The sequence below is a fragment of the Pristiophorus japonicus genome, chromosome 6 (assembly GCF_044704955.1).
Source record: "Pristiophorus japonicus isolate sPriJap1 chromosome 6, sPriJap1.hap1, whole genome shotgun sequence".
Taxonomy (NCBI): domain Eukaryota; kingdom Metazoa; phylum Chordata; class Chondrichthyes; family Pristiophoridae; genus Pristiophorus; species Pristiophorus japonicus.
The window spans coordinates 191,155,070-191,167,370 of NC_091982.1; the positions used below are offsets into that span (position 1 = coordinate 191,155,070).

Below are 12,301 nucleotides of genomic sequence, written 5' to 3' on the forward strand. Positions count from 1 at the left end.
ATCTGGGCCATAATAAAGGAGGGAAGGTCATTGATGAAGCAGCTGAAGATGGTTGGGCCAGGGACAATACCCTGAGGAACTCCTGCAGCAATGACCTCCAACAACCACAACCATCTTCATTTGTAGGGAGTCTTTCCCCCGATTTCCATTAACTTCATTTTACTAGGGCTTCTTGATGCCACACTCAGTCAAATGCTGCCTTGATGTTAAGAGCAGTCATTCTCACCGCACCTCTGGAATTCAGCTCTGTTGTCCATGTTTGAACCACGTCTGTAATGATGTCTGAGCCGTGAGGTCCTGGCGGAATTCAAACTGAGCATCGGTGAGCAGGTGCCGCTTGACAGCACTGTCGGCAACACGGTCCATCACTTTGCTGATGATTCAGAGTAGACTGATGGGGCAGCAATTGGCCAGATTGGATTTGTCCTGTTTTTTGTGGGCAGGACATACCTGGACAGCTTTCCACATTGTCAGGTAGATGCCAGTGTTGTAGCTGTACTGGAACAGCTTGGCTAGAGGCACGGCTCGTTCTGGAGCACAAGTCTTCAGCACGATAGTCGGGATATTGTCGAAGCCCATAGCCTTTGCTGTATCCATTGCGCTCAGCCATTTCTTGATATCACATGGAGTGAATCGAATTGTCTGAAGATTGGCTTCTGCGATGTGGGGACCTCATGAGAAGGCCAAGATGAATCATCCACTCGGCACTTCTGGCTCAAGATGGTTGCAAACGCTTCAGCCTGGTCTTTTGCACTCGTGTGCTGGGCTCCGCTATCATTGAGGATGGGGATGTTCATGGAGCCTCCTCCTCCAGTCACTTGTTTAATCGTCCACCACCATTCATGACTGGATGCGGCAGGACTGCAGAGCTTTGATGTGATCCATTGGTTGTGGGATCACTTTGCCCTGTCTATACCGTGCCGCTTCTGTTGTTTAGCATGCATGTAGTCCTGTGCTGCAGCTTCCTCAGATTGGCACCTCATTTTTAGGTACACCTGGTACTGCTCCCGCATGCTCTGCTACACTCCTTATTGAATCAGGGTTGGTCGCCTGGCTTGATGTTAATGGTAGAGGGATATGCCGGGCCATGAGGTTGCAGATAGTGATAGATTATGATTCTGCTGCTGCTGATGGCCCACAGCACCTCATGGATGCCAAGTTTGAAGCTGATAAATCTGTTCTGAATCTATCCCATTTAGCACGGTAGTAGTGCCACACAGCATGATGGAGAGTGTCTTCAGTGTGAAGATGGGACTTTGTCTCCATCAGGACTATACGGTGGTCACTGTTACCAATACTGTCATAGACAGAGGCATCTGCGACAGGTAGATTGATGAGGACGAGGTCAAGTAGGTTTTTCCCTCGTGTTGCTTCTCTCACCATTTGCTGCAGGCCGAGGCTGGCAGCTTTGTCCTTCAGGACTCGGCCAGTTTGGTCAGTAGTGGTGCTACCGAGTCACTCTTGATGGACATTGAAGTCACCCACCCAGAGTATCTTCTGTGCCCTTGCTACCCTTAGTGCTTCTTCAAGTGGTGTTGAACATGGAGGAGTACTGATTCATCAGCTGAAGGAGGGCGATAGGTGGTATCAGCAAGAGGTTTCCTTGCCCATGTTTGACCTAATGCCATGAAACTTTATGGGGTCCGAGTCAATGTTACGGACTTCCAGGGCCACTCCCTCCCGATTGTATACCAATGTGCCGCCACCTCTGGTGGGTCTGTCCTACCAGTGGGACAGGACATACTCAAGGATGGTGATGGAGGAGTCAGGGACATTGGCTGAAAGGTATGATTTTGTTAGTATGACAGTATCAGGCTGTTGCTTGACTAGTGTTAGTGAGGAGGACTTTGCAGGGTTGATTGGGCTGGATGTGCTGTTGTCATGTCTGAAGCCAGTTCCATGGTCCATGTCAGGTGATCCGTCTAGTTTTATTCTTATTATTGTTACTTGTAGCGGTTTGTTACAACTGAGTGGCTTGCTAGGCCATTTCAAAGGGCAGTTAAGAGTCAATCACATTGCTATAATGCCCAAGACTTTTGTGACTGTGGTCCATAGGGGCCATGAGGACTCTCATAAAAACTGCCTATTATTCTCGACACAAGATCTGGAGGAAAGCAATCCACTCTGAGTCAGTGAGATCTACCCAATACAACAGCAATTTGCATTTATATAGTAGGCTACAAACTGGCCAGTCTTGCGCCCGTTTTTTCAGCAACATTTAGCCTTTTTTGACGGAAAAAGGGGTTCACCTAAATTGGCCAAAGTTGTGCGCTGACGGCTTTGAAATACCGGTGAAAAGCGGACCGCCGTCGTGCAAGATGAAAAAAAGCGTTATCGCTTTAAATTGGCCGTTTGGCACACCCATATTTTGCGCGAAAAAAATTGCCCGAGAAAAGCCTGCATTGCAGCCCCAGAAATAGCGATATGAAGACCTGCAAAAAAGGTAAGTTAATGTTTTTTTAAAAATTCTTTTTCGGTGATTTGCTAGATAAGTGTCTTGTGAATGTTTTGTGATTTTCTATTTTTTGCCATTTTTTTGTGTGTGTTTTCCCCCCTCTCAGGGCCTGTCTTTTTAGTGGTAATCGGCCTATGACTAAAACTGGTGAGGACCGTGGTTTTCACCGCGAATCCTTGTGCAACGCCGAATTTTACTGTCGGGCGCATTTTTTTTGCTAATTTTATGCCTTTAAAAAATAGCGGTATTTTTGGCGAAATATGCCGAAAAAATACCACTATCGCCAAAAGACCAATTTCTAGCCCAGTATCTTTAACATAGAAAAAAGTTCCAAGGCCCTTCACAGAAGGATAATCAATTAAAATCAAGAATGAGCCAAGAAGGAGCATTAGGAGGAATGACTAAAAGCTTGGGACAAAGAGATGGGTTTTAAGAAAGGTCTTAAAGGAGGAAAAGAAGGTAGAGAAGCAGAGTGGTGTATGGAATTTTAGAGCTTAGGACCTAGACACTGAAGGTACAGCCGTCAATGGTTGAAAAAAGGGATTTTGGGATGCGCAAAAGACTGGAGTTGGAGGAATGCAGAGTTCTAAGTGGGCGAGAGGGCTGGCGAAGGTAACGGAGAAATGGAGGGTAAGGCCATCAAGGACTTTGAACACACGGGTGAGAATTTTACATCTGAGGTACTGAGGCACCTGGAGCTGCAATAGCCCTTAACCTAATGCAGTTTTGGTCTCCTCACATGGTGGGCGATATTGAGGTTTTGGAAAGGGTGCAGAGCAGAAACAAAAAAGAGTAATTCCTAGTTTAAAGTATGTTAGTTATCAAGATAGGCTAAAAGAGTTGGGAGTCTACAGTTTAAAGAAATGTAGACATAACGGTGGTTTATAAGATAATGAACAGCAAGAACTTGTATTTATATAGCAATTTTAACGTAGTAACACGTCACAAGATGCTTCACAGGAGTATTATAAGACTAAAAAATTTGACAATGAGCCATACAAGGAGAAATTAGGCAGGTGGCCAAAAGCTTAGTCAAAGAGGTAGATTTTAAGGAGCTTCTTAAAGGAGGAAAGACAGGTAGAGGCAGAGAAATTTAAGGCAGGGAATTCCAGAACTTACAGCCAAGGCAACAGAAGGCACGACCACAATGGTTGAGCGATTATAATCAGGGATGCTCAAGAAGACAGATTTAGAGGACTGCAGATATCTCGAGGGGTTGTGGGGCTGGAGATTACAGAGATAGGGAGGGATGAGACCATGGCGGAGACGGGCGAGGTTATGGAGGTAGAAATAGGTGGTCTTAGTTATGCTGTGATATGTGACTGGAAGCTCATTTCGGAGTCAAATGCGACACCAAGGTTGCGAACAGTGTGGTTCAGCCTGAGATAGATGTTAGAGGGAAGAATGGAGTCAGTGGCTAGGGAACAGAGTTTGTGGTGGGGACCGAAAACAATGGCTTCAGTCTTCTCAATATTTAATTGGAGAAAATTTCCGCTCATCCAGAACGGGATGTCGGACAAGCAGTTTGACAATTTAGACCATGGAGGGGGTCGAGAGAAGTGGTGGTGAGATAAAGCTGGGTGTCGTCAGCGTACATGTGGAAACTGACTCTTGTGTTTTCGGATGAAGTTGCTAAGGGGCAATGTGCAGATGAGATATAGGAGAGGATCAAGGATAGATCGTTGGGGGACACCAGAGGTAACGATGCTGGAGCACGATGAGAAGCCAGTGCAGCTGTTTCTCTGGCTACCATTAGATAGATAAGAATGGAACCAGGCAAGTGCAGTTCCACCCAGCTGGGCGACGGTGAAGTGGCGTTGGAGAAGGATAGAGTGGTCAACTGTGTCAAAGGCTGCAGACAAGTCAAGAAGGACAAGGAGGGATAGCTTACCTTTGTCACAGTTGCAAAGGATGTGATTTGTGATTTTGATGAGAGCCGTTTCGGTACTGTGGCAGGGGCAGAGACCTGATTGGAGGGATTCAAACATGAAGTTGTGGGAAAGATGGGCAGGAATTTGGGAGGCAACATGTTCAAGGACTTTGGAGTGGAAAGGGAGGTTGGAGATGGGGCGGTAGTTTGCAAGAACAGAGGTGTCAAAGGTTGTTTTGTTGAGAAGAGGGGTGATGACAGCAGATATGAGGGAGAGGGGGACAGTACCTGAGAGAGAACAAGTAACAATATCAGCTAAAATGGGAGCCAGAAAATGAAGTTGGGTGGTCAGCAGTTTAGTGGGAATAAGGTCGAGGGAGCAGGAAGTGGATCTCATCGACGCAATGAGTGGGGAGAGGACATCAAGGGAGATCTGAGAGAAATAGAAGATGTGAGTTCAGGGCTAGGACAGGGGGGAACCTTAGAGGAAGTTTGGCCCGCTGGGCTAGGGGAAGGAAGGGAAGAGGCAGCTGAACAAACTTGGAGACAAAGAAGTCAATGAGCTCCTCACACTTGTTGTCAGAGATGAGGGTGGAGGAGACAGGGAAGAGGGGTTTAAGAAGCCAGGGTTTATCTCTGCATTCCAGAATGATTCAGGAATAGTGAGCAATTTTGGCACGAGAGCAGGACCCAATAATATTTTATGTGGTCCAAGCAGATCAGATGTCAGTTGTCTGCCATATCCATTCAGGTCTACGTCCCTTGGACTTAAGGGAGCGAAGATGAGGGCCATAACAGGGGGAACGGTCAGGGTGAGAGAGAGTAATTGTCTTAATAGGGAATGAAGGGTGTTGTGTCCTTACACACGACAGCAAATCAACATGAGGCACATACTGGAGACAAGGTCACTCTGTGACCTGTACCTTTATTCACAGGAATGAGAAGTGATGACCCTGCGTGGGACCTCCCTTTATATACCTGGATGACCAGGTGATGAGTGTCTCCCACAAGTTCACCCCCTGTGGTCAAGGTGTGCCTTTCTCAGGTGTATACAGTGTACAGTGTTGTTACATAAAGGTTACAGTTATGTGAAGGTTACAAACATGACATCACCTCCCCCCAATGTCTTTGGGTCAAAGATTGAGTCTTTCAGGCGGTCGACGCTCTCTCGTGGAGCGCCGCAGTTGGGGCTCTGGTTGTTGAGCCTTGGCATGCGTCTTTGTCACCTGAGGTGATTCCGGCTCGTCCGGGCTGACCGCAGGGACTGTGCATGCTGCTGACGGTTCTTGTTGCTCGTTCACTGGCAGTGGTGTGGGCAGCATCTCATGCTGTTCCTCAGGTTCCTCCGTGTCCATGCTGATCCTTTTTTTTTTTTACTTGGTCCAGATGCTTGCGGCATATCTGCCCATTGTTGAGTCTGACCACTATGATCATATTTCCCTCTACCAGTTACAGTACCCTCGAGCGACTTAGGCCCCACAGTGTGATGAAGAACAAATACAGGGTCATCGATTTCTGAGTTACGGTCGTGGCACTCATTTTGGGACTGGCGCTTGCCCTCAACAATCTCTGACAAGACTGGATGAATGAGGGACAGCCGTGTTTTTAGTGTACGTTTCATGATTAGTTCCGCTGGCGGGAGCTCCGTGAGCGAGTGCGGTCGGGACCTGTAGGCCAGCAGGAGGTGCGATAGACGGTATTGAAGGGAGGGTCGTTGAATCTGGAGCATGCCTTGCTTTATGATTTGGACCACACGTTCCGCCTGGCCATTGGAAGCCGGCTTGAACGGCGCTTTCCTGACATGTTTGATGCCATTACCGGACATGAACTCCCGGAATTCATAGCTAGTGAAACACGGGCCATTGTCGCTAATTAGGATGTCCGGCAAGCCATGGGTCGCAAAGACCGCAGGCAGACTCTTCACTGTGGTGGATGTCGTGCACGAATTCAATGTGATGCACTCGATCCATTTCAAGTACGCATCAACAACAATGAGAAATATTTTTCCCATGAACGGGCCCACGTAGTCTACGTGAATACATGACCATGGCTTGGTGGGCCAGGGCCACGGGCTGAGTGGGGCCTCCCTGGGGACATTGCCCAGCTGGGCACACGTCGTGCACCTGCGAACACAGTGTTCCAGGTCTGAGTCAATTCCCGGCCACCATACATATGACCGGGCAATGGCCTTCATAAGCACGATGCCTGGGTGCTCGCTGTGGAGTTCCCTGATGAATGCTTCCCTACTCCTCTGGTGCATGACTACCCGGCTGCCCCATAGTAGGCAGTCGGCTTGGATGGAGAGCTCATCCATCCGTCTGTGAAACGGTCTGACCTCTTCAGGGCATGCTCCATGTGCAGGCGCCCAATCCCCAGTCAGGACACATTTCTTAATCAGAGATAGGAGGGGATCTCTGTTTGTCCAGGTTTTGATCTGGTGGGTTGTGATGGGGGAGCCTGCGTTGTCAAAGGCATCGATAGCCCGACCATCTCCGCGCTTTGCTCTGCTGCCCCCTCAGTCGTGGCCAGTGGAAGCCTGCTGAGCGCATCAGCGCAATTTTTGGTGCCTGGCCGGTGCCGTATGGTGTAGTCATACGCAGCCAGCGTGAGAGCCCATCGCTGTATACGAGCTGACGCATTGGCATTGACAGCTTTGCTGTCGAACAACAGGGATGTTAACGGCTTGTGGTCCGTTTCTAACTCGAACCTTCTGCCAAAAAGGTACTGGTGCATCTTTTTCACCCCGTAGACACATGCGAGTGCTTCCTTTTCAACCATCCCATACCCACTTTCTGCTTGGGAGAGTGACCTGGAGGCATAAGCCACAGGTTGGAGTTGGCCCTCATCATTAATCTGCTGCAACACGCACCCAACCCCATAGGATGATGCATCGCATGTCAAAACCAATTTCTTACAGGGGTGGTATAGGGTCAATAACTTATTAGAACAAAGCAAGTTCCGCGCCCGATTGCAAGCCCGTTTTTGACAGTCCCCCCAAAACCAATCGCAACCCTTACGCAGGAACACGTGTAGCGGCTCCAGCAATGTACTTAAGTTCGGTAGAAAGTTCCGAAATAGTTCAATGGTCCCAGAAATGAACGCAACTCTGATGTGTTGCCGGGCCTGGGCGCGCGACAGATCGCCTCCATTTTGGATTCGGTGGGCCGGATCCCGTCTGTGGCAATCCTCCTGCCCAAAAACCCGACCTCTGGGGCCAAAAGCACACACTTGGACTTCTTTAGTCGCAGGCCTACCCCGTCCAGTCGGCGTAGCACCTCCTCCAGGTTGTGGAGGTGTTCCTCGGTGTCTCGACCCGTGATAGGATGTCGTCCTGAAATACGATTGTTCTGGGGATGGATTTGAGCAGGCTTTCTATGTTCCTCTGAAAGATAACGGCTGCTGAACGAATGCTAAATGGACACCTGTTGTAGACAAACAGCCCCGTGTGCGTGGTGATGGTGGTCAGTAGCTTGGATTCTTCAGCCAGTTCCTGGGTCATGTAGGCCGAAGTGAGGTCCAACTTGGTAACAGCTTGCCGCCTGCCAGCATAGCAAAAAGATCCTCTGCTCTCGGAAGCGGGTATTGGTCCTGAAGGGACACTCAGTTGATGGTGGCCTTGTAGTCGCCACAGATCCTGACCGAGCCATCCATTTTTAGAACAGGGACGATGGGGCTTGCCCAGTCGCTGAATTCAACGGGCGAAATTATGCCCTCTCTTAGCAACCTGTCCAACTCACTCTCAATTTTCTCCCGCATCACCTACGGCACAGCTCTGGCTTTGTGGCGTCCGGGGTGATGCGTATCCTTACTTTGGTGTCTTTGAAAGTCCCGACTCCAGATTGAAACAATGACTCAAACTTTTGTAGGACCTGTGAGCATGAACTTCGCTCCACAGATGAAATGGCATGCACATCCCCCCCATTTCCAGTTCATCTCGGCTAGCCAGCTCCTCCCCAAAAGCGTGGGACCATTTCCCGGGACAATCCAGAGTGGCAGCCAGTTCTGAGATCCATTATGTGTGACCACCAACATTACACTGCCTAGCACTGGGATGATCTCTTTGGTGTACGTCCGTAGTTGCATGTCAATGCGTTGCTAGCTCTGAGTGGCCGCAGTTTCTCGAATTGTTGGACACTCATAAGTGACTGACTGGCTCCTGTGTCCAGCTCCATGTGTACCGGGATGCTGTTTAACAGTACTCTCATCATCATAGGTGGCGTTTTTGTGTATGAGCTGTGGATGTTTGCCATCTGAACCCACTGAACTTCAGCGTCCATTGCTGAGTCCCAGGCATACCCCTGCCTTGCAGACCCCTCTTGTGGTTCATCACTACGTAAACCAGCACATCCTGGCTAAATGTCCACTCAAGTTACAACTTCTGCAGATGAATTGTTGAAACCAGCAGGTCTTAGCAGCATGTTTGCCCCTGCACCTCCAGCATGAGCTGAGATTGTTGTGAACAAAAGAGCTGTTACCAGGGATTCCTCTCTAATTGTCTCTTTGATTACTCTTGAGCATTCTGTTTGTAGGTGTCAATGGTCCCATCCCAGGGCATATTGTCCCTTGTGATGGTGTAAATGTCCATTCAACCTGCCATTGTCTCTGTTGAGGACCCACCCTATAGTCTGTTACTGCCTGGTTGGTGTCGAATTGCCCTTGCCTGCCTGCGGGGTTCTGAGTCGCGTTTACCATGTTAACTCCCTGCTCCATCGCCATGTTGGGAGCAGAGTTGCGCGAGTATATGATCTTGGTTTCCTCCTCCCCCGCCATGAAGGTTTGAGCCATCAACGCCACTGCTTCCAAGGTCAAGTCCTTGGTCTCAATTAGCTTCCTAAAAATCCCGGCATGACCAATGCTCTCAATGAAGAAATCCCGTAACATCTCCCCCCGCAGGCGTTGGTGAACTTAGAGGCTGGCCAAGCGCCGAAGGTTCGCAACGAAGTCCGGTATACTCTGCCCTTCCCGACGTCGGTGCGTATAGAATCGGTGTCGGGCCATGTGTATACTACTCGCCGGTTTGAGGTGCTCACCTATCAGTTTGCTGAGCTCCTCGAAGGTCTTGTCCGCCGGCTTCTCGGGTGCGAGCAGGTCTTTCATCAGCGCGTACGTCTTAGGTCCACAGCTGGTCAGTAGATGCGCCCTTCGCTTGTCGGCCGCTGCCGCTCCCAGCCCGTCCTTCGTGACAAAGCTCTGCTGGAGCCTCTCAACAAAATCGTTCCCAGTCCTCACCAACACAGTATCGTTCCTCCGTGTTACCGGTGGCCATTCTCTTGAGTCATTGATTCCCGTTTCTCGTCGCCAAATGTTGTGTCCTTACACACTACAGCAAATCAACACGAGGCACATACTGGAGACAAGGTCACTCTGTGACCTGTACCTTTATTCACAGGACCGAGAAGTGATGACCCTGCGTGGGACCTCCCCTTATATACTTGGATGACCAGGTGAGGAGTGTTTCCCACAAGTTCACCCCCTGTGGTCAAGGTGTACATTTCTCAGGTGTATACAATGTACAGTGTTGTTACATAAAGCCTACAGTTATGTGAAGGTTACAAACATGACAAAGGGAATAGTATGTGTTCCAGTTGTCAGTTTGTTCCAATTAAATAGATTAGGGAGGACAAGGGGTCACAAATCTAAGTCGTAGAAGTCCGGATCTAGGTTAGATGTCAGAAAGTGGTTCTTTTCCCAGAGAATAGTGGACCTCTGGAACATGCTGCCGTCTTGTCCAGTGGATGCCGATTCCCTGAATTCCTTCTAGTGAGAGTTGGACCTATTTCTGGCTGGGGCAGAGATCATGTCTAACAAAACATAGGCACTGCAGGGAATTCAGGGACAGAGTGAGCTCCTGGACTCGTTTCGATCGCCTAGGTGGATTGGAGAGGAATTTGCCAGATTTTCCCCTACAAATTGGCCTGAGTTTTTAATCTTTTTTTTGCCTCTACCATGAGATCACATGGTTTCGGGTGGAGGGGAGAGTATATATTGCGATACACAAGGTATCGCAATTGTGTGGGGCATGCTCAATGGACCAGAGGGTCTTTACCTGTTTGTATTTGTATATAGATCAGTGAGCATAGGAATGATGGGTGAGTAAGACTTGGTGCTGAGTAGAATACAGACAGAGGAGTTTTGGATGAGTTAAAAGTTATGGATGGTGCAGATTGGGGGGGCTGAGCAATTCCTGTTAAATATTTGTGTGCATTCAGAAGCTTGATTTAGCAATTTGTCACTGGGTGGTGGGGGTGAAGAGAAAGAAGAGTCCTGTTCCAAATCATCTGTCAGTAGATAGAGATGATCAGACTGGACCCTTGGGTCTCCTCTGGTTGAGTGGTTTCAGCACTAACTCAGTGCCATTCAAAGTCAGTGAATCCCAGCATTGACTAAAGTTATCAAGTCCATGGTCTCAATCAATGATGCTGTGTTCAGCATGCTGACTGTGCGTGACCAGATTTCTAAGGCTGTGCTTGCTTGGCTTTTTCTGAATGTGGGAAACAGGGTAAAGACATTCTTCATGGATTAATTTTGTGAACCCGAGGCAAATCTAGCAAGCTGCAGTGTTATGTTTAGACAACCAGCATTTTATGCAATGTCTGAGTTAGCAATTCCTGCACAATATTTAAAGCCGTGAGCAGGCTGTTTGAGAAATATGGACCCCGATATTTATTGGGGAGGGATTTTGATCAGGAAATCCCGATTTCCCCAGAAGTCGTGGAGTTTTAACTGCACAGCGGTGTGTTTTTAAAAAAGATTCCTCGCCCAGAAGTCAGCCTGATTGACAGGCTTGGCTGCCTGTTGGGTGGGGAATGCTCCAGGAAAGACCGCAGCCCGAGAGCAGACAAGTAATAGTGATACAGGTTAGCTTGATTAGCCTGGAAGAAACACTCTTCCTGGCCCACAAATAGTGCTGTGCAGGGACTTACCTTATGGATCCAGCCCTTCTCACCTCCTTTCACCTACCGGATTAACCGAGGCCCAGCCAACGTGGATTAAAAACAGAAACCCTATTAAAATGAAGGCACGCAGCCGCCTTTACAAGGTTTCAATGCCCAACCTGCCTCCCGAGAGCGGGTTGGTCACCAGCCCCTCGTCCTGCCTCCGTTAAAACTGGAAGTGGGCAGGTACGAGGACGGTTGGGTTCCTGCTTCAGATTTTTAATATTTTAACTTTCCATCCTTTGTTTGATTAAAAATTTATTAGTGTTCATTGTAAATCGTTAAAAATAATTTATTAAGTTATAAACTGTTGACATTTTTGAAAGTTCTGAAAGTTTTCCAAGTTTGAAATGTGTTGAATGTTTTACAATTTTATATAAATCCTTTAATTGAATTTATCCACTCTTGTACAGTATATTTTACAAAATGAAGAGTAACAGTCATGATGGTTCCATACAGTGGGCAGATAAAGCTGGTGTTGGGGGGGGGGAGTTGCTGCCATGGCACACTACTACTGTCCGCTTAAGATGGGCTAAGATCAGGTAAGACTTTACTTTTCAGGACGGTATTTAGGGCAGGCAGTAAATGGATCTTAGTGATCAAATTTTCGATTTTTTAGGGCCTTCTCCGATGGGCGGGCAGTATCGACTACTGCCAGGGTAAATATCTGATGAGTTTCCCGCCGGAGGGAACGTGGGCGGTAAGTGGGCAGTAATTGATTTTTTTGATCAAATTCCTATCTCTGGGGAGTAGGTGGGTGGAAATATGATGAATTTCCAGCCAATGGTCTCTCACTCAAGTGGCAGCACAACTGCAAGTAGCGTCAACAAGAGAAATCCAACAAAAGTTAGTCATATGAGGAAGGTTAATGCAAGAGAAATAGCAGTCATAACATCAAAAAAACTAGTATCGGTAATGGTGACTATGAAACTACCAGATTGTCGTAAAAAAAACATCTGGTTCACTATTGTCTTTTCGGGAAGGAAATCTGCTGTCCTTACCTGGTCTGGCCTATATGTGACTGCAGACGCACAGCAATGT

The 12,301-nt window shown here is 48.2% G+C and overlaps 1 protein-coding gene across 1 annotated transcript in view; it reads right to left on the reverse strand.

The window, feature by feature from the left end:
* pde6d (phosphodiesterase 6D, cGMP-specific, rod, delta) overlaps positions 1-12,301 on the reverse strand; it is a 102,036-nt gene that overhangs the window by 37,252 nt on the left and 52,483 nt on the right. The window lies entirely within an intron of this gene.